The sequence below is a fragment of the Rattus norvegicus genome, chromosome 1, assembly GCF_021556685.1.
Source record: "Rattus norvegicus strain SHRSP/BbbUtx chromosome 1, alternate assembly SHRSP_T2T, whole genome shotgun sequence".
NCBI lineage: Eukaryota > Metazoa > Chordata > Mammalia > Rodentia > Muridae > Rattus > Rattus norvegicus.
In genome coordinates this window covers 121695012-121720326 of record NC_141534.1, presented here as the reverse complement: position 1 = coordinate 121720326, position 25315 = coordinate 121695012, and the positions used below count along the sequence as shown (strand labels likewise).

Sequence of the window (25315 nt, the reverse complement as noted above, 5' to 3'; positions counted from 1 at the left end):
CAACTGTGCTGGCAAACACTGCCTGCCAACTAGCACCTAGTCTCATAATCTGCTTGTGTGCAAGTCTGCAACACCAACCCTGTCATCATTACCCTCTCTGCTCTGATGTCTTGCAGTCACCTGGCATCACCCCTGCGGTCCAGTGGATCACTATTCCCAGGTGAGTGAAATGATCACGATTAATGGATTGAAATTCCTATAAGATATTCCTCAGTATTTTGACCAATAATTTCAGCCCATCAAAGGTTTCTTAATTAAAAATAATGCAATCCCAGTCAGAAATGAATTTCACTTCTCAGTATGTTTTGTCCCTTTGAACTGCACTATTAAAAATGTAGAGAAATTCCTTTCTACCTGTAGTTCATACAGCCATAAAATTGAATATCTTGGAAGAGATCCTAGATGATACTATCTACACAAATGGAGGGATCTGGAATATGAATATACCTTTTGAATTTGGAGAAATTTCAGTCCACACACAGGCTCACAAATCAAAGCTGGTGCACAGAGATGGATTTCCAATGGCAAGGGGAACCCAGGAATAAGACTTTAGTTTAGAGATGAAGAAATTGGCGATAAATTTTCTGCATCAAAAGACACTCCAAGAATTATTGCCCCAAAGGGAGCTTCGCGAAATTTTTCACGAAACTCTCAGGCCACAGGGAACCTAGCCAGTAGGGTAGATTGAAGTTGAAGGTGTGGATTTGGCTACCAATTCCCTTCTATGTGTCATCACACAGCTTCATTCTTGATCTTACTAAAATTTACTTCAGTATTCATCAGAAAACAAATGCTATCAAGGAGATGGTTTCTGGAGCTCTTGGGACAGAGGAACGTGATGTCAATGGGATACTTGCAAACACCAACTGATCTAGTCACACGAATTTTGGTCACATTCTGAGTTTCATCACATGGCAATCACTGAGTGCTAACGCTCAGGGATTCATGGCCAAAATACCTGTTGCTTTCTTCTGGGCAACAGATTCTCTTCAGCATTCACTTACCAGCTGTGGGAACTGATTGTTACCATGCAGTATGGAAATGGGGAGGAATGAACATAGCCTAGCACATAAAATCTGAAATGCACAAGTCTCATGAAAATTTGATTAAAGTATACGTAACTGTTCGTGTATTGTCCTTCCAATATTACTCAGGTAAATTCACCTTTGCCTTGGTTTCTGACAATGTTTAGCAATTGAAAGATTTGATCGGTGTATATGACAAAGAGCATGTGTCATCCCCTTCATCAATGATTTGGTTTTGGGTACCTATTGACCTATTGATCGCTTAGGGAAGTAACTTTCCATGTGTTGGGAATGTCAGCATGGAAGTGGATGTTGCAAGAGGGATTCTGCTAAGTGGCATCATACATTAGACTTCTTAAACAGCCTCCTTTAAATTAATATGATCGTATGAACTGAAGGGATACAATTGCCCTCACATCTTGCTCTTTCCTTTTTAGAGAGGACAGTCTTCAAATTCAAGCTAGGTCTACCCTTATTCCACACAAGAGCGCTGTGCCCTTGTACCCTCTGCACTTGCAAGTGAGGATTCAAATTCTGAGGCAGTGTTGGCAGCCCAGGTAAGCCATGGTGCAGGTGAAATTACATTATTGACAGTTGTGTCCTGCCTGTGTCTGGGTCAATGATGACAACAGAAAGTCAAGAACAGAATGATGACATAAAAATCATGCTCAATAGGATTACGCTGAGGCCCAACCAGGGAGCCAGGGTAACAAGCACTACTTAGTCTCTTTGAGGACCACTTGCGGGACTCATCTGAGCTGCTCTGATGACCTTGTGCTCTTTTCCCTCTGTGGGAACCTGGACAATCTTAGTGCAACTGTGCTGGCAAACACTGCCTGCCAACTAGCACCTAATCTCATAATCTGCTTGTGTGCAAGTCTGCAACACCAACCCTGTCTTCATTACCCTCTCTGCTCTGATGTCTTGCAGTCACCTGGCATCACCCCTGCGGTCCAGTGGATCACTATTCCCAGGTGAGTGAAATGATCACGATTAATGGATTGAAATTCCTATAAGATATTCCTCAGTAATTTGACCAATAATTTCAGCCCATCAAAGGTTTCTTAATTAAAAATAATGCAATCCCAGTCAGAAATGAATTTCACTTCTCAGTATGTTTTGTCCCTTTGAACTGCACTATTAAAAATGTAGAGAAATTCCTTTCTACCTGTAGTTCATACAGTCAAAAAATTGAATTTCTTGGAAGAGATCCTAGATGATACTATCTACACAAATGGAGGGATCTGGAATATGAATATACCTTTTGAATTTGGAGAAATTTCAGTCCACACACAGGCTCACAAATCAAAGCTGGTGCACAGAGATGGATTTCCAATGGCAAGGGGAACCCAGGAATAAGACTTTAGTTTAGAGATGAAGAAATTGGCGATAAATTTTCTGCATCAAAAGACACTCCAAGAATTATTGCCCCAAAGGGAGCTTCGCGAAATTTTTCACGAAACTCTCAGGCCACAGGGAACCTAGCCAGTAGGGTAGATTGAAGTTGAAGGTGTGGCTTTGGCTACCAATTCCCTTCTATGTGTCATCACACAGCTTCATTCTTGATCTTACTAAAATTTACTTCAGTATTCATCAGAAAACAAATGCTATCAAGGAGATGGTTTCTGGAGCTCTTGGGACAGAGGAACGTGATGTCAATGGGATAATTGCAAACACCAACTGATCTAGTCACACGAATTTTGGTCACATTCTGAGTTTCATCACATGGCAATCACTGAGTGCTAACGCTCAGGGATTCATGGCCAAAATACCTGTTGCTTTCTTCTGGGCAACAGATTCTCTTCAGCATTCACTTACCAGCTGTGGGAACTGATTGTTACCATGCAGTATGGAAATGGGGAGGAATGAACATAGCCTAGCACATAAAATCTGAAATGCACAAGTCTCATGAAAATTTGATTAAAGTATACGTAACTGTTCGTGTATTGTCCTTCCAATATTACTCAGGTAAATTCACCTTTGCCTTGGTTTCTGACAATGTTTAGCAATTGAAAGATTTGATCGGTGTATATGATCGAGAGCATGTGTCATCCCCTTCATCAATGATTTGGTTTTGGGTACCTATTGACCTATTGATCGCTTAGGGAAGTAACTTTCCATGTGTTGGGAATGTCAGCATGGAAGTGGATGTTGCAAGAGTGATTCTGCTAAGTGGCATCATACATTAGACTTCTTAAACAGCCTCCTTAAAATTAATATGATTGTATGAACTGAAGGGATACAATTGCCCTCACATCTTGCTCTTTCCTTTTTAGAGAGGACAGTCTTCAAATTCAAGCTAGGTCTACCCTTATTCCACACAAGAGCGCTGTGCCCTTGTACCCTCTGCACTTGCAAGTGAGGATTCAAATTCTGAGGCAGTGTTGGCAGCCAAGGTAAGCAATGGTGCAGGTGAAATTACATTATTGACAGTTATGTCCTACCTGTGTCTGGGTCAATGATGACAACAGAAAGTCAAGAACAGAATGATGACATAAAAATCATGCTCAATAGGATTACGCTAGGCCCAACCAGGGAGCCAGGTTAACAAGCACTACTTAGTCTCTTTGAGGACCACTTGCGGGACTCATCTGAGCTGCTCTGATGACCTTGTGCTCTTTTCCCTCTGTGGGAACCTGGACAATCTTAGTGCAACTGTGCTGGCAAACACTGCCTGCCAACTAGCACCTAATCTCATAATCTGCTTGTGTGCAAGTCTGCAACAGCAACCCTGTCATCATTACCCTCTCTGCTCTGATGTCTTGCAGTCACCTGGCATCACCCCTGCGGTCCAGTGGATCACTATTCCCAGGTGAATGAAATGATCACGATTAATGGATTGAAATTCCTATAAGATATTCCTCAGTATTTTGACCAATAATTTCAGCCCATCAAAGGTTTCTTAATTAAAAATAATGCAATCCCAGTCAGAAATGAATTTCACTTCTCAGTATGTTTTGTCCCTTTGAACTGCACTATTAAAAATGTAGAGAAGTTCCTTTCTACCTGTAGTTCATACAGCCATAAAATTGAATATCTTGGAAGAGATCCTAGATGATACTATCTACACAAATGGAGGGATCTGGAATATGAATATACCTTTTGAATTTGGAGAAATTTCAGTCCACACACAGGCTCACAAATCAAAGCTGGTGCACAGAGATGGATTTCCAATGGCAAGGGGAACCCAGGAATAAGACTTTAGTTTAGAGATGAAGAAATTGGCGATAAATTTTCTGCATCAAAAGACACTCCAAGAATTATTACCCCATAGGGAGCTTCGCGAAATTTTTCACGAAACTCTCAGGCCACAGGGAACCTAGCCAGGAGGGTAGATTGAAGTTGAAGGTGTGGCTTTGGCTACCAATTCCCTTCTATGTGTCATCACACAGCTTCATTCTTGATCTTACTAAAATTTACTTCAGTATTCATCAGAAAACAAATGCTATCAAGGAGATGGTTTCTGGAGCTCTTGGGACAGAGGAACGTGATGTCAATGGGATACTTGCAAACACCAACTGATCTAGTCACACGAATTTTGGTCACATTCTGAGTTTCATCACATGGCAATCACTAAGTGATAACGCTCAGGGATTCATGGCCAAAATACCTGTTGCTTTCTTCTGGGCAACAGATTCTCTTCAGCATTCACTTACCAGCTGTGGGAACTGATTGTTACCATGCAGTATGGAAATGGGGAGGAATGAACATAGCCTAGCACATAAAATCTGAAATGCACAAGTCTCATGAAAATTTGATTAAAGTATACGTAACTGTTCGTGTATTGTCCTTCCAATATTACTCAGGTAAATTCACATTTGCCTTGGTTTCTGACAATGTTTAGCAATTGAAAGATTTGATCGGTGTATATGACAAAGAGCATGTGTCATCCCCTTCATCAATGATTTGGTTTTGGGTACCTATTAACCTATTGATCGCTTAGGGAAGTAACTTTCCATGTGTTGGGAATGTCAGCATGGAAGTGGATGTTGCAAGAGTGATTCTGCGAAGTGGCATTATACATTAGACTTCTTAAACAGCCTCCTTAAAATTAATATGATTGTATGAACTGAAGGGATACAATTGCCCTCACATCTTGCTCTTTCCTTTTTAGAGAAGACAGTCTTCAAATTCAAGCTAGGTCTACCCTTATTCCACACAAGAGCGCTGTGCCCTTGTACCCTCTGCACTTGCAAGTGAGGATTCAAATTCTGAGGCAGTGTTGGCAGCCAAGGTAAGCAATGGTGCAGGTGAAATTACATTATTGACAGTTGTGTCCTACCTGTGTCTGGGTCAATGATGACAACAGAAAGTCAAGAACAGAATGATGACATAAAAATCATGCTCAATAGGATTACGCTGAGGCCCAACCAGGGAGCCAGGGTAACAAGCACTACTTAGTCTCTTTGAGGACCACTTGCGGGACTCATCTGAGCTGCTCTGATGACCTTGTGCTCTTTTCCCTCTGTGGGAACCTGGACAATCTTAGTGCAACTGTGCTGGCAAACACTGCCTGCCAACTAGCACCTAATCTCATAATCTGCTTGTGTGCAAGTCTGCAACACCAACCCTGTCATCATTACCCTCTCTGCTCTGATGTCTTGCAGTCACCTGGCATCACCCCTGCGGTCCAGTGGATCACTATTCCCAGGTGAGTGAAATGATCACGATTAATGGATTGAAATTCCTATAAGATATTCCTCAGTATTTTGACCAATAATTTCAGCCCATCAAAGGTTTCTTAATTAAAAATAATGCAATCCCAGTCAGAAATGAATTTCACTTCTCAGTATGTTTTGTCCCTTTGAACTGCACTATTAAAAATGTAGAGAAGTTCCTTTCTACCTGTAGTTCATACAGCCATAAAATTGAATATCTTGGAAGAGATCCTAGATGATACTATCTACACAAATGGAGGGATCTGGAATATGAATATACCTTTTGAATTTGGAGAAATTTCAGTCCACACACAGGCTCACAAATCCAAGCTGGTGCACAGAGATGGATTTCCAATGGCAAGGGGAACCCAGGAATAAGACTTTAGTTTAGAGATGAAGAAATTGGCGATAAATTTTCTGCATCAAAAGACACTCCAAGAATTATTACCCCATAGGGAGCTTCGCGAAATTTTTCACGAAACTCTCAGGCCACAGGGAACCTAGCCAGTAGGGTAGATTGAAGTTGAAGGTGTGGCTTTGGCTACCAATTCCCTTCTATGTGTCATCACACAGCTTCATTCTTGATCTTACTAAAATTTACTTCAGTATTCATCAGAAAACAAATGCTATCAAGGAGATGGTTTCTGGAGCTCTTGGGACAGAGGAACGTGATGTCAATGGGATACTTGCAAACACCAACTGATCTAGTCACACGAATTTTGGTCACATTCTGAGTTTCATCACATGGCAATCACTAAGTGATAACGCTCAGGGATTCATGGCCAAAATACCTGTTGCTTTCTTCTGGGCAACAGATTCTCTTCAGCATTCACTTACCAGCTGTGGGAACTGATTGTTACCATGCAGTATGGAAATGGGGAGGAATGAACATAGCCTAGCACATAAAATCTGAAATGCACAAGTCTCATGAAAATTTGATTAAAGTATACGTAACTGTTCGTGTATTGTCCTTCCAATATTACTCAGGTAAATTCACCTTTGCCTTGGTTTCTGACAATGTTTAGCAATTGAAAGATTTGATCGGTGTATATGACAAAGAGCATGTGTCATCCCCTTCATCAATGATTTGGTTTTGGGTACCTATTAACCTATTGATCGCTTAGGGAAGTAACTTTCCATGTGTTGGGAATGTCAGCATGGAAGTGGATGTTGCAAGAGTGATTCTGCGAAGTGGCATCATACATTAGAATTCTTAAACAGCCTCCTTAAAATTAACATGATTGTATGAACTGAAGGGATACAATTGCCCTCACATCTTGCTCTTTCCTTTTTAGAGAGGACAGTCTTCAAATTCAATCTAGGTCTACCCTTATTCCACACAAGAGCGCTGTGCCCTTGTACCCTCTGCACTTGCAAGTGAGGATTCAAATTCTGAGGCAGTGTTGGCAGCCAAGGTAAGCAATGGTGCAGGTGAAATTACATTATTGACAGTTGTGTCCTACCTGTGTCTGGGTCAATGATGACAACAGAAAGTCAAGAACAGAATGATGACATAAAAATCATGCTCAATAGGATTATGCTGAGGCCCAACCAGGGAGCCAGGTTAACAAGCACTACTTAGTCTCTTTGAGGACCACTTGCGGGACTCATCTGAGCTGCTCTGATGACCTTGTGCTCTTTTCCCTCTGTGGGAACCTGGACAATCTTAGTGCAACTGTGCTGGCAAACACTGCCTGCCAACTAGCACCTAGTCTCATAATCTGCTTGTGTGCAAGTCTGCAACACCAACCCTGTCATCATTACCCTCTCTGCTCTGATGTCTTGCAGTCACCTGGCATCACCCCTGCGGTCCAGTGGATCACTATTCCCAGGTGAGTGAAATGATCACGATTAATGGATTGAAATTCCTATAAGATATTCCTCAGTATTTTGACCAATAATTTCAGCCCATCAAAGGTTTCTTAATTAAAAATAATGCAATCCCAGTCAGAAATGAATTTCACTTCTCAGTATGTTTTGTCCCTTTGAACTGCACTATTAAAAATGTAGAGAAATTCCTTTCTACCTGTAGTTCATACAGCCATAAAATTGAATATCTTGGAAGAGATCCTAGATGATACTATCTACACAAATGGAGGGATCTGGAATATGAATATACCTTTTGAATTTGGAGAAATTTCAGTCCACACACAGGCTCACAAATCAAAGCTGGTGCACAGAGATGGATTTCCAATGGCAAGGGGAACCCAGGAATAAGACTTTAGTTTAGAGATGAAGAAATTGGCGATAAATTTTCTGCATCAAAAGACACTCCAAGAATTATTGCCCCAAAGGGAGCTTCGCGAAATTTTTCACGAAACTCTCAGGCCACAGGGAACCTAGCCAGTAGGGTAGATTGAAGTTGAAGGTGTGGATTTGGCTACCAATTCCCTTCTATGTGTCATCACACAGCTTCATTCTTGATCTTACTAAAATTTACTTCAGTATTCATCAGAAAACAAATGCTATCAAGGAGATGGTTTCTGGAGCTCTTGGGACAGAGGAACGTGATGTCAATGGGATACTTGCAAACACCAACTGATCTAGTCACACGAATTTTGGTCACATTCTGAGTTTCATCACATGGCAATCACTGAGTGCTAACGCTCAGGGATTCATGGCCAAAATACATGTTGCTTTCTTCTGGGCAACAGATTCTCTTCAGCATTCACTTACCAGCTGTGGGAACTGATTGTTACCATGCAGTATGGAAATGGGGAGGAATGAACATAGCCTAGCACATAAAATCTGAAATGCACAAGTCTCATGAAAATTTGATTAAAGTATACGTAACTGTTCGTGTATTGTCCTTCCAATATTACTCAGGTAAATTCACCTTTGCCTTGGTTTCTGACAATGTTTAGCAATTGAAAGATTTGATCGGTGTATATGACAAAGAGCATGTGTCATCCCCTTCATCAATGATTTGGTTTTGGGTACCTATTGACCTATTGATCGCTTAGGGAAGTAACTTTCCATGTGTTGGGAATGTCAGCATGGAAGTGGATGTTGCAAGAGTGATTCTGCTAAGTGGCATCATACATTAGACTTCTTAAACAGCCTCCTTAAAATTAATATGATTGTATGAACTGAAGGGATACAATTGCCCTCACATCTTGCTCTTTCCTTTTTAGAGAGGACAGTCTTCAAATTCAAGCTAGGTCTACCCTTATTCCACACAAGAGCGCTGTGCCCTTGTACCCTCTGCACTTGCAAGTGAGGATTCAAATTCTGAGGCAGTGTTGGCAGCCCAGGTAAGCCATGGTGCAGGTGAAATTACATTATTGACAGTTGTGTCCTGCCTGTGTCTGGGTCAATGATGACAACAGAAAGTCAAGAACAGAATGATGACATAAAAATCATGCTCAATAGGATTACGCTGAGGCCCAACCAGGGAGCCAGGGTAACAAGCACTACTTAGTCTCTTTGAGGACCACTTGCGGGACTCATCTGAGCTGCTCTGATGACCTTGTGCTCTTTTCCCTCTGTGGGAACCTGGACAATCTTAGTGCAACTGTGCTGGCAAACACTGCCTGCCAACTAGCACCTAATCTCATAATCTGCTTGTGTGCAAGTCTGCAACACCAACCCTGTCATCATTACCCTCTCTGCTCTGATGTCTTGCAGTCACCTGGCATCACCCCTGCGGTCCAGTGGATCACTATTCCCAGGTGAGTGAAATGATCACGATTAATGGATTGAAATTCCTATAAGATATTCCTCAGTATTTTGACCAATAATTTCAGCCCATCAAAGTTTCTTAATTAAAAATAATGCAATCCCAGTCAGAAATGAATTTCACTTCTCAGTATGTTTTGTCCCTTTGAACTGCACTATTAAAAATGTAGAGAAGTTCCTTTCTACCTGTAGTTCATACAGCCATAAAATTGAATATCTTGGAAGAGATCCTAGATGATACTATCTACACAAATGGAGGGATCTGGAATATGAATATACCTTTTGAATTTGGAGAAATTTCAGTCCACACACAGGCTCACAAATCAAAGCTGGTGCACAGAGATGGATTTCCAATGGCAAGGGGAACCCAGGAATAAGACTTTAGTTTAGAGATGAAGAAATTGGCGATAAATTTTCTGCATCAAAAGACACTCCAAGAATTATTGCCCCAAAGGGAGCTTCGCGAAATTTTTCACGAAACTCTCAGGCCACAGGGAACCTAGCCAGTAGGGTAGATTGAAGTTGAAGGTGTGGATTTGGCTACCAATTCCCTTCTATGTGTCATCACACAGCTTCATTCTTGATCTTACTAAAATTTACTTCAGTATTCATCAGAAAACAAATGCTATCAAGGAGATGGTTTCTGGAGCTCTTGGGACAGAGGAACGTGATGTCAATGGGATACTTGCAAACACCAACTGATCTAGTCACACGAATTTTGGTCACATTCTGAGTTTCATCACATGGCAATCACTGAGTGCTAACGCTCAGGGATTCATGGCCAAAATACCTGTTGCTTTCTTCTGGGCAACAGATTCTCTTCAGCATTCACTTACCAGCTGTGGGAACTGATTGTTACCATGCAGTATGGAAATGGGGAGGAATGAACATAGCCTAGCACATAAAATCTGAAATGCACAAGTCTCATGAAAATTTGATTAAAGTATACGTAACTGTTCGTGTATTGTCCTTCCAATATTACTCAGGTAAATTCACCTTTGCCTTGGTTTCTGACAATGTTTAGCAATTGAAAGATTTGATCGGTGTATATGACAAAGAGCATGTGTCATCCCCTTCATCAATGATTTGGTTTTGGGTACCTATTGACCTATTGATCGCTTAGGGAAGTAACTTTCCATGTGTTGGGAATGTCAGCATGGAAGTGGATGTTGCAAGAGTGATTCTGCTAAGTGGCATCATACATTAGACTTCTTAAACAGCCTCCTTCAAATTAATATGATTGTATGAACTGAAGGTATACACTTGCCCTCACATCTTGCTCTTTCCTTTTTAGAGAGGACAGTCTTCAAATTCAAGCTAGGTCTACCCTTATTCCACAAAAGAGCGCTGTGCCCTTGTACCCTCTGCACTTGCAAGTGAGGATTCAAATTCTGAGGCAGTGTTGGCAGCCCAGGTAAGCCATGGTGCAGGTGAAATTACATTATTGACAGTTGTGTCCTGCCTGTGTCTGGGTCAATGATGACAACAGAAAGTCAAGAACAGAATGATGACATAAAAATCATGCTCAATAGGATTACGCTGAGGCCCAACCAGGGAGCCAGGTTTACAAGCACTACTTAGTCTCTTTGAGGACCACTTGCGGGACTCATCTGAGCTGCTCTGATGACCTTGTGCACTATTCCCTCTGCGGGAACCTGGACAATCTTAGTGCAAGTGTGCTGGCAAACACTTCCTGCCAACTAGCACCTAATCTCATAATCTGCTTGTGTGCAAGTCTGCAACACCAACCCTGTCATCATTACCCTCTCGGCTCTTATGTCTTGCAGTCACTTTTCAACACCCCAGCCGTCCAGTGGATCACTACTCCCAGGTGAGTGAAATGATCACGAATAATGGATTGAACTATTTATGAGATATTCCTCAGTTTTTTGACCAATAATTTCAGCCCATCAAAGGTTTCTTAATTAAAAATAAAGCAATACCAGTCAGAAATGAATTGCACTTCTAAGTATGTTCTGTCCCTTTGAACTGCACTATTAAAAATGTAGAGAAATTCCTTTATACCTGTACTTCATACAGCCATAAAATTGAATTTCTTGAGAGAGATCCTAGATGATACTGTCTACACAAAAGGAGGGATATGGAATATGAATATACCTTTTGAATTTCGAGAAATTTCAGTCCACACACAGGCTCACAAACCCAAGCTTCATCCTTGATCTTACTAAATTTTACTTCAGTATTCATTAAAAACAAATGCTATCAAGAAGATATTTTCTGGAGCTCTTGGGACAGAGGAACGTGATGTCAATGGGATACTTGCAAACACCAACTGATCTAGTCACACGAATTTTGGTCACATTCTCAGTTTGATCACATGGCAATGACTGAGTGCTAATGTTCATGAATTCATGGACAAAATACTTGTTGCTTTTTTCTGGGCAACTGATTTTCTTCAGCATTCAATTACCAGCTGTTGGAACTGATTGTTACCATGCAGTATGGAAATGGCGTGGAATGAACACAGACTAGCATATAAAATTTGAAATGCACAAGTGTCTTTAAAATTTGATTACAGTATATGTAACTGTTTGTGTATTGTACTCCCCATATTACTCAGAGAAATTCACATTTGTCTTGGTTTCTGACAATGTTTAGCAATTGAAAGATTTGATCAGTGTAAATGATCAAGAGCATGTTTGATCCCCTTCCTCAATGGTTTAGTTTTGGGTAACTTTTGACCTTAATGATCTCTTAGGGAAGTAACTTTCCATGTGTTGGGAATGTCAGGATGGAAGTGAAAGTTGCAAGAGTGATTCTGCGAAGTGGCATCCTAATTTAGACTTCTTAAACAGCCTCCTTAAAATTAACATGATTGTATGAACTGAAGGGATACAAATGCCCTCACATCTAGCTCTATCCTTTTTAGAGAGGACAGTCTTCAAATTCAACCTAGGTCTCCCCTTATTCCACACAAGAGCGCTTTGCCCTTGTACCCTCTGCACTTGCAAGTGAGGATTCAAATTCTGAGGCAGTGTTGGCAGCCCAGGTAAGACATGGTGCAGGTAAATTACATTATTGACAGCTGTGTCCTGCCTGTGTCTGGGTCAATGATGACAACAGAGAGTCAAGAACAGAATGATGACATAAAAATCATGCTCAATAGGATTACACTGAGGCCCAACCAGGGAGCCAGGGTTACAAGCACTACTTAGTCTCTTTGCGGACCACTTGCGGGACTCATCTGAGCTGCTCTGATGACCTTGTGCTCTTTTCCCTCTGTGGGAACCTGGACAATCTTAGTGCAACTGTGCTGGCAAACACTGCCTGCCAACTAGCACCTAATCTCGTAATCTGCTTGTGTGCAAGTCTGCAACACCAACCCTGTCATCATTACCCTCTCTGCTCTGATGTCTTGCAGTCACCTGGCATCACCCTTGAGTTCCAGTGGATCACTATTCCCAGGTGAGTGAAATGATCACGATTAATGGATTGAACTTCCTATAAGATATTCCTCAGTATTTTGACCAATAATTTCAGCCCATCAAAGGTTTCTTAATTAAAAATAATGCAATCCCAGTCAGAAATGAATTTCACTTCTCAGTATGTTTTGTCCCTTTGAACTGCACTATTAAAAATGTAGAGAAATTCCTTTCTACCTGTAGTTCATACAGCCATAAAATTGAATATCTTGGAAGAGATCCTAGATGATAATATCTACATAAATGGAGGGATCTGGAATATGAATATACCTTTTGAATTTGGAGAAATTTCAGTCCACACACAGGCTCACATATCAAAGCACAGAGATGGATTTCCAATGGCAAGGGGAACCCAGGAATAAGACTTTAGTTTAGAGATGAAGAAATTGGCGATAAATTTTCTGCATCAAAAGACACTCCAAGAATTATTGCACCAAAGAGAGCTTCGCGAAATTTTTCACGAAACTCTCAGGCCACAGGGAACCTAGCCAGTAGGGTAGATTGAAGTTGAAAGTGTGGCTTTGGCTACCAATTCCCTTCTATGTGTCATCACACAGCTTCATTCTTGATCTTACTAAAATTTACTTCAGTATTCATCAGAAAACAAATGCTATCAAGGAGATGGTTTCTGGAGCTCTTGGGACAGAGGAATGTGATGTCACTGGGATACTTGCAAACACCAACTGATCTAGTCACACGAATTTTGAACACATTCTGAGTTTCATCACATGGCAATCACTGAGTGCTAACGCTCAGGGATTCATGGCCAAAATACATGTTGCTTTCTTCTGGGCAACAGATTCTCTTCAGCATTCACATACCAGCTGTGGGAACTGATTGTTACCATGCAGTATGGAAATGGGGAGGAATGAACATAGCCTAGCACATAAAATCTGAAATGCACAAGTCTCATGAAAATTTGATTAAAGTATACGTAACTGTTCGTGTATTGTCCTTCCAATATTACTCAGGTAAATTCACCTTTGCCTTGGTTTCTGACAATGTTTAGCAATTGAAAGATTTGATCGGTGTATATGGCAAAGAGCATGTGTCATCCCCTTCATCAATGATTTGGTTTTGGGTACCTATTGACCTATTGATCGCTTAGGGAAGTAACTTTCCATGTGTTGGGAATGTCAGCATGGAAGTGGATGTTGCAAGAGTGATTCTGCTAAGTGGCATCATACATTAGACTTCTTAAACAGCCTCCTTAAAATTAACATGATTGTATGAACTGAAGGGATACAATTGCCCTCACATCTTGCTCTTTGCTTTTTAGAGAGGACATTCTTCAGATTCAAGTTAGGTCTACCTTTATTCCACACAAGAGCGCTGTGCCCTTGTACCCTCTGCACTTGCAAGTGAGGATTCAAATTCTGAGGCAGTACTGGCAGCCCAGGAAAGCCACGGTGCATGTGAAATTACATTATTGACAGTTGTGTCCTGCCTGTGTCTGGGTCAATGATGACAACATTAAGTCAAGAACAGAATGATGACATAAAAATCATGCTCAATAGGATTACGCTGAGGCCCAACCAGGGAGCCAGGGTTACAAGCACTACTTAGTCTCTTTGAGGACCACTTGCGGGACTCATCTGAGCTGCTCTGATGACCTTGTGCTCTTTTCCCTCTGTGGGAACCTGGACAATCTTAGTGCAACTGTGCTGGCAAACACTGCCTGCCAATTAGCACCTAGTCTCGTAATCTGCTTGTGTGCAAGTCTGCAACACCAACCCCGTCATCATTACCCTCTCTGCTCTGATGTCTTGCAGTCACCTGGCATCACCCCTGCGGTCCAGTGGATCACTATTCCCAGGTGAGTGAAATGATCACGATTAATGGATTGAACTTCCTATAAGATATTCCTCAGTATTTTGACCAATAATTACAGCCCATCAAAGGATTCTGATTAAAAATAATACAATACCAGTCAGAAATGAATTTCACTTCTCAGTATGTTTTGTCCCTTTGAACTGCACTATTAAAAATGTAGAGAAATTCCTTTCTACCTGTAGTTTATACAGTCATAAAATTGAATTTCTTGGAAGAGATCCTAGATGATACTATCTACACAAATGGAGGGATCTGGAATATGAATATACCTTTGAATTTGGAGAAATTTCAGTCCACACACATGCTCACAAATCCAAGTTGGTGCACAGAGATCGATTTCCAATGGCAAGGGGAACCCAGGAATAAGACTATAGTTTAGAGATGTAGAAATTGGCGACAAAGTTTCTGCATCAAAAGACACTCCAAGAATTATTCCCCCAAAGAGAGCTTGGCGAAATTTTTCACGTAACTCTCAGGCCACAGGCAACCGAACCAGTAGGGGACATTGACGTTGCAGGTGTGGCTTGGCTACCTATTCACTTCCATGAGTCATCACACTGCTTCATCCTTGATCTTACTAAAGTTTACTTCAGTATTCATCAGAAAACAAATGCTATCAAGGAGATGGTTTCTGGAGCTCTTGGGACAGAGGAACGTGATGTCAATGGGATACTTGCAAACACCAACTGATCTAGTCACACGAATTTTGGTCACATTCTGAGTTTCATCACATGACAATCACTGAGTGCTAATGCTCAGGGATTCATGGTCAAAATACTTGTTGCTTTCCTCTGGGCAACAGATTCTCTTCAGCATTCACTTACCAGCTGTGGGAACTGATTGTTACCATACAGTATGGAAATGGGGAAGAATGAACATAGCCTAGCACATAAGTCTGAAATGCACAAGTCTCATGAAAATTTGATTAAAGTATACGTAACTGTTCGTGTATTGTCCTTCCAATATTACTCAGGTAAATTCACCTTTGCCTTGGTTTCTGACAATGTTTAGCAATTGAAAGATTTGATCGGTGTATATGACAAAGAGCATGTGTCATCCCCTTCATCAATGATTTGGTTTTGGGTACCTATTGACCTATTGATCGCTTAGGGAAGTAACTTTCCATGTGTTGGGAATGTCAGCATGGAAGTGGATGTTGCAAGAGTGATTCTGCTAAGTGGCATCATACATTAGACTTCTTAAACAGCCTCCTTAAAATTAACATGATTGTATGAACTGAAGGGATACAATTGCCCTCACATCTTGCTCTTTCATTTTTAGAGGGGACAGTCTTCAAATTCAAGCTAGGTCTACCCTTATTTCACACAAGAGCGCTGTGCCCTTGTACCCTCTGCACTTGAAGGTGAGGATTCAAATTCTGAGGCAGTGTTGGCAGCCCTGGTAAGACATGGTGCAGGTGAAATTACTTTATTGACAGTTGTGTCCTGCCTGTGTCTGGGTCAATGATGACAACATTAAGTCAAGAACAGAATGATGACATAAAAATCATGCTCAATAGGATTACGCTGAGGCCCAACCAGGGAGCCAGGGTTACAAGCACTACTTAGTCTCTTTGAGGACCACTTGCGGGACTCATCTGAGCTGCTCTGATGACCTTGTGCTCTTTTCCCTCTGTGGGAACCTGGACAATTTTAGTGCAAGTGTGCTGGCAAACACTGCCTGCCAACTAGCACCTAATCTCATAATCTGCTTGTGTGCAAGTCTGCAACACCAACCCTGTCATCATTACCCTCTCTGCTCTGATGTCTTGCAGTCACCTGGCATCACCCTTGAGGTCCAGTGGATCACTATTCCCAGGTGAGTGAAATGATCACGATTAATGGATTGAACTTCCTATAAGATATTCCTCAGTATTTTGACCAATAATTTCAGCCCATCAAAGGTTTCTTAATTAAAAATAATGCAATCCCAGTCAGAAATGAATTTCACTTCTCAGTATGTTTTGTCCCTTTGAACTGCACTATTAAAAATGTAGAGAAATTCCTTTCTACCTGTAGTTCATACAGCCATAAAATTGAATATCTTGGAAGAGATCCTAGATGATAATATCTACATAAATGGAGGGATCTGGAATATGAATATACCTTTTGAATTTGGAGAAATTTCAGTCCACACACAGGCTCACATATCAAAGCACAGAGATGGATTTCCAATGGCAAGGGGAACCCAGGAATAAGACTTTAGTTTAGAGATGAAGAAATTGGCGATAAATTTTCTGCATCAAAAGACACTCCAAGAATTATTGCCCCAAAGAGAGCTTCGCGAAATTTTTCATGTAACTCTCAGGCCAGAGGGAACCTAGCAAGTAGGGTAGATTGAAGTTGAAGGTGTGGCTTTGGCTACCAATTCCCTTCTATGTGTCATCACACTGCTTCATTCTTGATCTTACTAAAGTTTACTTCAGTATTCATCAGAAAACAAATGCTATCAAGGAGATGGTTTCTGGAGCTCTTGGGACAGAGGAAAGTGATGTCAATGGGATACTTGCAAACACCATCTGATCTAGTCACACGAATTTTGGTCACATTCTCAGTTTGATAACATGGCAATCACTGAGTGCTAACGCTCAGGGATTCATGGCCAAAATACATGTTGCTTTCTTCTGGGCAACCGATTCTCTTCAGCATTCACATACCAGCTGTGGGCACTGATTTTTACCATGCAGTATGGAAATGGGGAAGAATGAACATAGCCTAGCACATAAAATCTGAAATGCACAAGTCTCATGAAAATTTGATTAAAGTATACGTAACTGTTCGTGTATTGTCCTTCCAATATTACTCAGGTAAATTCACCTTTGCCTTGGTTTCTGACAATGTTTAGCAATTAAAAGATTTGATCGGTGTATATGGCAAAGAGCATGTGTCATCCCCTTCATCAATGATTTGGTTTTGGGTACCTATTGACCTATTGATCGCTTAGGGAAGTAACTTTCCATGTGTTGGTAATGTCAGCATGGAAGTGGATGTTGCAAGAGGGATTCTGCTAAGTGGCCTCATACATTAGACTTCTTAAACAGCCTCCTTCAAATTAATATGATTGTATGAACTGAAGGGATACACTTGCCCTCACATCTTGCTCTTTCCTTTTTAGAGAGGACAGTCTTCAAATTCAAGCTAGGTCTACCCTTATTCCACAAAAGAGCGCTGTGCCCTTGTACCCTCTGCACTTGCAAGTGAGGTTTCAAATTCTGAGGCAGTGTTGGCAGCCCAGGTAAGCCATGGTGCAGGTGAAATTACATTATTGACAGTTGTGTCCTGCCTGTGTCTGGGTCAATGATGACAACAGAAAGTCAAGAACAGAATGATGACATAAAAATCATGCTCAATAGGATTACGCTGAGGCCCAACCAGGGAGCCAGGTTTACAAGCACTACTTAGTCTCTTTGAGGACCACTTGCGGGACTCATCTGAGCTGCTCTGATGATCTTGTGCACTATTCCCTCTGCGGGAACCTGGACAATCTTAGTGCAAGTGTGCTGGCAAACACTTCCTGCCAACTAGCACCTAATCTCATAATCTGCTTGTGTGCAAGTCTGCAACACCAACCCTGTCATCATTACCCTCTCGGCTCTTATGTCTTGCAGTCACTTTTCAACACCCCAGCCGTCCAGTGGATCACTACTCCCAGGTGAGTGAAATGATCACGAATAATGGATTGAACTATTTATGAGATATTCCTCAGTTTTTTGACCAATAATTTCAGCCCATCAAAGGTTTCTTAATTAAAAATAAAGCAATACCAGTCAGAAATGAATTGCACTTCTAAGTATGTTCTGTCCCTTTGAACTGCACTATTAAAAATGTAGAGAAATTCCTTTATACCTGTACTTCATACAGCCATAAAATTGAATTTCTTGAGAGAGATCCTAGATGATAGTGTCTACACAAAAGGAGGGATATGGAATATGAATATACCTTTTGAATTTCGAGAAATTTCAGTCCACACACAGGCTCACAAACCCAAGCTTCATCCTTGATCTTACTAAATTTTACTTCAGTATTCATTAAAAACAAATGCTATCAAGAAGATATTTTCTGGAGCTCTTGGGACAGAGGAACGTGATGTCAATGGGATACTTGCAAACACCAACTGATCTAGTCACACGAATTTTGGTCACATTCTCAGTTTGATCACATGGCAATGACTGAGTGCTAATGTTCATGAATTCATGGACAAAATACTTGTTGCTTTTTTCTGGGCAACTGATTTTCTTCAGCATTCAATTACCAGCTGTTGGAACTGATTGTTACCATGCAGTATGGAAATGGCGTGGAATGAACACAGACTAGCATATAAAATTTGAAATGCACAAGTGTCTTTAAAATTTGATTAAAGTATATGTAACTGTTTGTGTATTGTACTCCCCATATTACTCAGAGAAATTCACATTTGTCTTGGTTTCTGACAATGTTTAGCAATTGAAAGATTTGATCAGTGTAAATGATCAAGAGCATGTTTGATCCCCTTCCTCAATGGTTTAGTTTTGGGTAACTTTTGACCTTAATGATCTCTTAGGGAAGTAACTTTCCATGTGTTGGGAATGTCAGGATGGAAGTGAAAGTTGCAAGAGTGATTCTGCGAAGTGGCATCCTAATTTAGACTTCTTAAACAGCCTCCTTAAAATTAACATGATTGTATGAACTGAAGGGATACAAATGCCCTCACATCTAGCTCTATCCTTTTTAGAGAGGACAGTCTTCAAATTCAACCTAGGTCTCCCCTTATTCCACACAAGAGCGCTTTGCCCTTGTACCCTCTGCACTTGCAAGTGAGGATTCAAATTCTGAGGCAGTGTTGGCAGCCCAGGTAAGACATGGTGCAGGTAAATTACATTATTGACAGCTGTGTCCTGCCTGTGTCTGGGTCAATGATGACAACAGAGAGTCAAGAACAGAATGATGACATAAAAATCATGCTCAATAGGATTACACTGAGGCCCAACCAGGGAGCCAGGGTTACAAGCACTACTTAGTCTCTTTGAGGACCACTTGCGGGACTCATCTGAGCTGCTCTGATGACCTTGTGCTCTTTTCCCTCTGTGGGAACCTGGACAATCTTAGTGCAACTGTGCTGGCAAACACTGCCTGCCAACTAGCACCTAATCTCGTAATCTGCTTGTGTGCAAGTCTGCAACACCAACCCTGTCATCATTACCCTCTCTGCTCTGATGTCTTGCAGTCACCTGGCATCACCCTTGAGTTCCAGTGGATCACTATTCCTAGGTGAGTGAAATGATCACGATTAATGGATTGAACTTCCTATAAGATATTCCTCAGTATTTTGACCAATAATTTCAGCCCATCAAAGGTTTCTTAATTAAAAATAATGCAATCCCAGTCAGAAATGAATTTCACTTCTCAGTATGTTTTGTCCCTTTGAACTGCACTATTAAAAATGTAGAGAAATTCCTTTCTACCTGTAGTTCATACAGCCATAAAATTGAATATCTTGGAAGAGATCCTAGATGATAATATCTACATAAATGGAGGGATCTGGAATATGAATATACCTTTTGAATTTGGAGAAATTTCAGTCCACACACAGGCTCACATATCAAAGCACAGAGATGGATTTCCAATGGCAAGGGGAACCCAGGAATAAGACTTTAGTTTAGAGATGAAGAAATTGGCGATAAATTTTCTGCATCAAAAGACACTCCAAGAATTATTGCACCAAAGAGAGCTTCGCGAAATTTTTCACGAAACTCTCAGGCCACAGGGAACCTAGCCAGTAGGGTAGATTGAAGTTGAAAGTGTGGCTTTGGCTACCAATTCCCTTCTATGTGTCATCACACAGCTTCATTCTTGATCTTACTAAAATTTACTTCAGTATTCATCAGAAAACAAATGCTATCAAGGAGATGGTTTCTGGAGCTCTTGGGACAGAGGAATGTGATGTCACTGGGATACTTGCAAACACCAACTGATCTAGTCACACGAATTTTGAACACATTCTGAGTTTCATCACATGGCAATCACTGAGTGCTAACGCTCAGGGATTCATGGCCAAAATACATGTTGCTTTCTTCTGGGCAACAGATTCTCTTCAGCATTCACATACCAGCTGTGGGAACTGATTGTTACCATGCAGTATGGAAATGGGGAGGAATGAACATAGCCTAGCACATAAAATCTGAAATGCACAAGTCTCATGAAAATTTGATTAAAGTATACGTAACTGTTCGTGTATTGTCCTTCCAATATTACTCAGGTAAATTCACCTTTGCCTTGGTTTCTGACAATGTTTAGCAATTGAAAGATTTGATCGGTGTATATGGCAAAGAGCATGTGTCATCCCCTTCATCAATGATTTGGTTTTGGGTACCTATTGACCTATTGATCGCTTAGGGAAGTAACTTTCCATGTGTTGGGAATGTCAGCATGGAAGTGGATGTTGCAAGAGGGATTCTGCTAAGTGGCATCATACATTAGACTTCTTAAACAGCCTCCTTAAAATTAACATGATTGTATGATCTGAAGGGATACAATTGCCCTCACATCTTGCTCTTTGCTTTTTAGAGAGGACAGTCTTCAAATTCAAGTTAGGTCTACCCTTATTCCACACAAGAGCGCTGTGCCCTTGTACCCTCTGCACTTGCAAGTGAGGATTCAAATTCTGAGGCAGAACTGGCAGCCCAGGAAAGCCACGGTGCATGTGAAATTACATTATTGACAGTTGTGTCCTGCCTGTGTCTGGGTCAATGATGACAACATTAAGTCAAGAACAGAATGATGACATAAAAATCATGCTCAATAGGATTACGCTGAGGCCCAACCAGGGAGCCAGGGTTACAAGCACTACTTAGTCTCTTTGAGGACCACTTGCGGGACTCATCTGAGCTGCTCTGATGACCTTGTGCTCTTTTCCCTCTGTGGGAACCTGGACAATCTTAGTGCAACTGTGCTGGCAAACACTGCCTGCCAATTAGCACCTAGTCTCGTAATCTGCTTGTGTGCAAGTCTGCAACACCAACCCCGTCATCATTACCCTCTCTGCTCTGATGTCTTGCAGTCACCTGGCATCACCCCTGCGGTCCAGTGGATCACTATTCCCAGGTGAGTGAAATGATCACGATTAATGGATTGAACTTCCTATAAGATATTCCTCAGTATTTTGACCAATAATTACAGCCCATCAAAGGATTCTGATTAAAAATAATGCAATACCAGTCAGAAATGAATTTCACTTCTCAGTATGTTTTGTCCCTTTGAACTGCACTATTAAAAATGTAGAGAAATTCCTTTCTACCTGTAGTTTATACAGTCATAAAATTGAATTTCTTGGAAGAGATCCTAGATGATACTATCTACACAAATGGAGGGATCTGGAATATGAATATACCTTTGAATTTGGAGAAATTTCAGTCCACACACATGCTCACAAATCCAAGTTGGTGCACAGAGATCGATTTCCAATGGCAAGGGGAACCCAGGAATAAGACTATAGTTTAGAGATGTAGAAATTGGCGACAAAGTTTCTGCATCAAAAGACACTCCAAGAATTATTCCCCCAAAGAGAGCTTGGCGAAATTTTTCACGTAACTCTCAGGCCACAGGCAACCGAACCAGTAGGGGACATTGACGTTGCAGGTGTGGCTTGGCTACCTATTCACTTCCATGAGTCATCACACTGCTTCATCCTTGATCTTACTAAAGTTTACTTCAGTATTCATCAGAAAACAAATGCTATCAAGGAGATGGTTTCTGGAGCTCTTGGGACAGAGGAACGTGATGTCAATGGGATACTTGCAAACACCAACTGATCTAGTCACACGAATTTTGGTCACATTCTGAGTTTCATCACATGACAATCACTGAGTGCTAATGCTCAGGGATTCATGGTCAAAATACTTGTTGCTTTCCTCTGGGCAACAGATTCTCTTCAGCATTCACTTACCAGCTGTGGGAACTGATTGTTACCATACAGTACGGAAATGGGGAAGAATGAACATAGCCTAGCACATAAGTCTGAAATGCACAAGTCTCATGAAAATTTGATTAAAGTATACGTAACTGTTCGTGTATTGTCCTTCCAATATTACTCAGGTAAATTCACCTTTGCCTTGGTTTCTGATAATGTTTAGCAATTGAAAGATTTGATCGGTGTATATGACAAAGAGCATGTGTCATCCCCTTCATCAATGATTTGGTTTTGGGTACCTATTGACCTATTGATCGCTTAGGGAAGTAACTTTCCATGTGTTGGGAATGTCAGCATGGAAGTGGATGTTGCAAGAGTGATTCTGCTAAGTGGCATCATACATTAGACTTCTTAAACAGCCTCCTTAAAATTAACATGATCGTATGAACTGAAGGGATACAATTGCCCTCACATCTTGCTCTTTCATTTTTAGAGGGGACAGTCTTCAAATTCAAGCTAGGTCTACCCTTATTTCACACAAGAGCGCTGTGCCCTTGTACCCTCTGCACTTGCAAGTGAGGATTCAAATTCTGAGGCAGTGTTGGCAGCCCTGGTAAGATATGGTGCAGGTGAAATTACTTTATTGACAGTTCTGTCCTGCCTGTGTCTGGGTCAATGATGACAACATTAAGTCAAGAACAGAATGATGACATAAAAATCATGCTCAATAGGATTACGCTGAGGCACAACCAGGGAGCCAGGGTTACAAGCACTACTTAGTCTCTTTGAGGACCACTTGCAGGACTCATCTGAGCTGCTCTGATGACCTTGTGCTCTTTTCCCTCTGTGGGAACCTGGACAATTTTAGTGCAAGTGTGCTGGCAAACACTGCAGGCCAACTAGCACCTAATCTCATAATCTGCTTGTGTGCAAGTCTGCAACACCAACCCTGTCATCATTACCCTCTCTGCTCTGATGTCTTGCAGTCACCTGGCATCACCCTTGAGGTCCAGTGGATCACTATTCCCAGGTGAGTGAAATGATCACGATTAATGGATTGAACTTCCTATAAGATATTCCTCAGTATTTTGACCAATAATTTCAGCCCATCAAAGGTTTCTTAATTAAAAATAATGCAATCCCAGTCAGAAATGAATTTCACTTCTCAGTATGTTTTGTCCCTTTGAACTGCACTATTAAAAATGTAGAGAAATTCCTTTCTACCTGTAGTTCATACAGCCATAAAATTGAATATCTTGGAAGAGATCCTAGATGATAATATCTACATAAATGGAGGGATCTGGAATATGAATATACCTTTTGAATTTGGAGAAATTTCAGTCCACACACAGGCTCACATATCAAAGCACAGAGATGGATTTCCAATGGCAAGGGGAACCCAGGAATAAGACTTTAGTTTAGAGATGAAGAAATTGGCGATAAATTTTCTGCATCAAAAGACACTCCAAGAATTATTGCACCAAAGAGAGCTTCGCGAAATTTTTCACGAAAGTCTCAGGGCACAGGGAACCTAGCCAGTAGGGTAGATTGAAGTTGAAAGTGTGGCTTTGGCTACCAATTCCCTTCTATGTGTCATCACACAGCTTCATTCTTGATCTTACTAAAATTTACTTCAGTTTTCATCAGAAAACAAATGCTATCAAGGAGATGGTTTCTGGAGCTCTTGGGACAGAGGAATGTGATGTCACTGGGATACTTGCAAACACCAACTGATCTAGTCACACGAATTTTGGTCACATTCTGAGTTTCATCACATGGCAATCCCTGAGTGCTAATGCTCAGGGATTCATGGCCAAAATACATGTTGCTTTCTTCTGGGCAACAGTTTCTCTTCAGCATTCACATACCAGCTGTGGGAACTGATTGTTACCATGCAGTATGGAAATGGGGAGGAATGAACATAGCCTAGCACATAAAATCTGAAATGTACAAGTCTCATGAAAATTTGATTAAAGTATACGTTACTGTTCCTGTATTGTCCTTCCAATATTACTCAGGTAAATTCACCTTTTCCTTGGTTTCTGACAATGTTTAGCAATTGAAAGATTTGATCGGTGTATATGGCAAAGAGCATGTGTCATCCCCTTCATCAATGATTTGGTTTTGGGTACCTATTGACCTATTGATCGCTTAGGGAAGTAACTTTCCATGTGTTGGGAATGTCAGCATGGAAGTGGATGTTGCAAGAGTGATTCTGCTAAGTGGCATCATACATTAGACTTCTTAAACAGCCTCCTTAAAATTAACATGATTGTATGAACTGAAGGGATACAATTGCCCTCACATCTTGCTCTTTCCTTTTTAGAGAGGACAGTCTTCAAATTCAAGCTAGGTCTACCCTTATTCCAAACAAGAGCGCTGTGCTCTTGTAAGCTCTGCACTTGCAAGTGAGGATTAATTCTGAGGCAGTGTTGGCAGTCCAGGTACGCCATGGTGCAGGTGAAATTACATTATTGACAGTTGTGTCCTGCCTGTGTCTGGGTCAATGATGACAACATTAAGTCAAGAACAGAATGATGACATAAAAATCATGCTCAATAGGATTACGCTGAGGCCCAACCAGGGAGCCAGGGTTACAAGCACTACTTAGTCTCTTTGAGGACCACTTGCGGGACTCATCTGAGCTGCTCTGATGACCTTGTGCTCTTTTCCCTCTGTGGGAACCTGGACAATCTTAGTGCAACTGTGCTGGCAAACACTGCCTGCCAATTAGCACCTAGTCTCGTAATCTGCTTGTGTGCAAGTCTGCAACACCAACCCCGTCATCATTACC

At 41.2% G+C, this 25315-nt stretch overlaps 1 long non-coding RNA gene and 14 other non-coding genes across 15 annotated transcripts; all 15 read left to right on the top strand.

The window, feature by feature from the left end:
• The first annotated feature begins 1638 nt into the window (after positions 1–1638).
• Positions 1639–1716, top strand: LOC148007431 (small nucleolar RNA SNORD115). Its single transcript, XR_015656352.1, has one exon. It is a non-coding gene; the product is annotated as a small nucleolar RNA SNORD115 (small nucleolar RNA).
• A 1761-nt stretch (positions 1717–3477) lies between these two features.
• LOC148007430 (small nucleolar RNA SNORD115) lies at positions 3478–3554 on the top strand. Its single transcript, XR_015656624.1, has one exon. It is a non-coding gene; the product is annotated as a small nucleolar RNA SNORD115 (small nucleolar RNA).
• Positions 3555–5315: 1761 nt separating this feature from the next.
• LOC148007429 (small nucleolar RNA SNORD115) lies at positions 5316–5393 on the top strand. The gene has a single exon (XR_015656351.1). It is a non-coding gene; the product is annotated as a small nucleolar RNA SNORD115 (small nucleolar RNA).
• Positions 5394–7154: 1761 nt separating this feature from the next.
• LOC148007428 (small nucleolar RNA SNORD115) lies at positions 7155–7232 on the top strand. The gene has a single exon (XR_015656495.1). It is a non-coding gene; the product is annotated as a small nucleolar RNA SNORD115 (small nucleolar RNA).
• Positions 7233–8993: 1761 nt separating this feature from the next.
• Positions 8994–9071, top strand: LOC148007427 (small nucleolar RNA SNORD115). Its single transcript, XR_015656349.1, has one exon. It is a non-coding gene; the product is annotated as a small nucleolar RNA SNORD115 (small nucleolar RNA).
• A 1584-nt stretch (positions 9072–10655) lies between these two features.
• Positions 10656–12787, top strand: LOC148007425 (uncharacterized). Its single transcript, XR_015646409.1, has 3 exons — positions 10656–10775; positions 11149–11192; positions 12744–12787. It is a non-coding gene; the product is annotated as an uncharacterized LOC148007425 (long non-coding RNA).
• On the top strand, positions 10832–10909 carry LOC148007426 (small nucleolar RNA SNORD115). Its single transcript, XR_015656348.1, has one exon. It is a non-coding gene; the product is annotated as a small nucleolar RNA SNORD115 (small nucleolar RNA).
• Positions 12427–12504, top strand: LOC120100235 (small nucleolar RNA SNORD115). The gene has a single exon (XR_015656481.1). It is a non-coding gene; the product is annotated as a small nucleolar RNA SNORD115 (small nucleolar RNA).
• Positions 12788–14259: 1472 nt separating the features above from the next.
• LOC148007424 (small nucleolar RNA SNORD115) lies at positions 14260–14337 on the top strand. Its single transcript, XR_015656208.1, has one exon. It is a non-coding gene; the product is annotated as a small nucleolar RNA SNORD115 (small nucleolar RNA).
• A 1757-nt stretch (positions 14338–16094) lies between these two features.
• LOC120100261 (small nucleolar RNA SNORD115) lies at positions 16095–16172 on the top strand. The gene has a single exon (XR_015656207.1). It is a non-coding gene; the product is annotated as a small nucleolar RNA SNORD115 (small nucleolar RNA).
• Positions 16173–17927: 1755 nt separating this feature from the next.
• On the top strand, positions 17928–18005 carry LOC148007423 (small nucleolar RNA SNORD115). Its single transcript, XR_015656347.1, has one exon. It is a non-coding gene; the product is annotated as a small nucleolar RNA SNORD115 (small nucleolar RNA).
• A 1517-nt stretch (positions 18006–19522) lies between these two features.
• On the top strand, positions 19523–19600 carry LOC148007422 (small nucleolar RNA SNORD115). The gene has a single exon (XR_015656480.1). It is a non-coding gene; the product is annotated as a small nucleolar RNA SNORD115 (small nucleolar RNA).
• Positions 19601–21355: 1755 nt separating this feature from the next.
• LOC148007421 (small nucleolar RNA SNORD115) lies at positions 21356–21433 on the top strand. Its single transcript, XR_015656202.1, has one exon. It is a non-coding gene; the product is annotated as a small nucleolar RNA SNORD115 (small nucleolar RNA).
• Positions 21434–23190: 1757 nt separating this feature from the next.
• LOC148007420 (small nucleolar RNA SNORD115) lies at positions 23191–23268 on the top strand. Its single transcript, XR_015656523.1, has one exon. It is a non-coding gene; the product is annotated as a small nucleolar RNA SNORD115 (small nucleolar RNA).
• Positions 23269–25021: 1753 nt separating this feature from the next.
• On the top strand, positions 25022–25099 carry LOC148007419 (small nucleolar RNA SNORD115). Its single transcript, XR_015656201.1, has one exon. It is a non-coding gene; the product is annotated as a small nucleolar RNA SNORD115 (small nucleolar RNA).
• Positions 25100–25315: the final 216 nt, after the last annotated feature.